Below are 717 nucleotides of genomic sequence, written 5' to 3'. Positions count from 1 at the left end.
GCCCCACTTACCTTATGGGGATCAGCTGCTGCTGCCCCCTCTCCTGCTCTGCTCACCTCCACTGCTCTCGCCTCTGCGTTGTTCCGCCAGGGACCCTGTGTAAGCAAGGTGAAAGTTGGGCTGCCAGTCTTAACTTGATCAGATATTGAGCTTTTACCTTTCCTCTGCTGAAGAACAAGACTCCTAATAATGAAACATGACAAAAATGTGATATGGTATCCATATCATAGAATCATAGAGTAGTAGGACTGGAAGGTTGTCTACCTAAACAGGATCATCCCTATCCAAACCACCCTATACAAATCCACTGTGTAACCTCTTACCAAAGCTACAAAATCAACCCAAACGCAACATGAGACCCAAAATCCTTATCTGGCACAGATGAAGTAGGGGGAGAATAGTGGCCAAAATCCTGCTGCTGTAAAAGTTGATATACACTCAAGAGATCACAGGATGAGGGCCATTCCCCTACTACAGAAGGCCAAACCTCCACAGTCCATATTAATCTGCCTGTACAGCATCTCCAAGAAATAGCTTTGCACCTGATAAAACAATCCAGACCAGGGTGCACACTTTAATGATGGGGTGGGTGTGTGAAGCAGGGGGGAGGATGTGTGGGCTATGGGGGGCCCCAAGCAGCCCCTTGCTGGCTGGAACTCTACCATCCTGCAAGGGAAAAGCCATGAGTTTCCCACATTTTTCTCCTTTAAAAGAGAC

At 47.6% G+C, this 717-nt stretch overlaps 1 long non-coding RNA gene across 1 annotated transcript in view; it reads left to right on the top strand.

Moving 5' to 3' along the window:
• Positions 1-717, top strand: part of LOC109302537 — a 19,840-nt gene that overhangs the window by 9,517 nt on the left and 9,606 nt on the right. The window lies entirely within an intron of this gene.

The sequence above is a fragment of the Gavialis gangeticus genome, unplaced genomic scaffold (assembly GCF_001723915.1).
Source record: "Gavialis gangeticus isolate Ggan-Ray unplaced genomic scaffold, GavGan_comp1, whole genome shotgun sequence".
NCBI lineage: Eukaryota > Metazoa > Chordata > Crocodylia > Gavialidae > Gavialis > Gavialis gangeticus.
The sequence above is the reverse complement of the archived record's forward strand: the minus strand, read 5'-3'. Positions and strand labels throughout refer to the sequence as shown.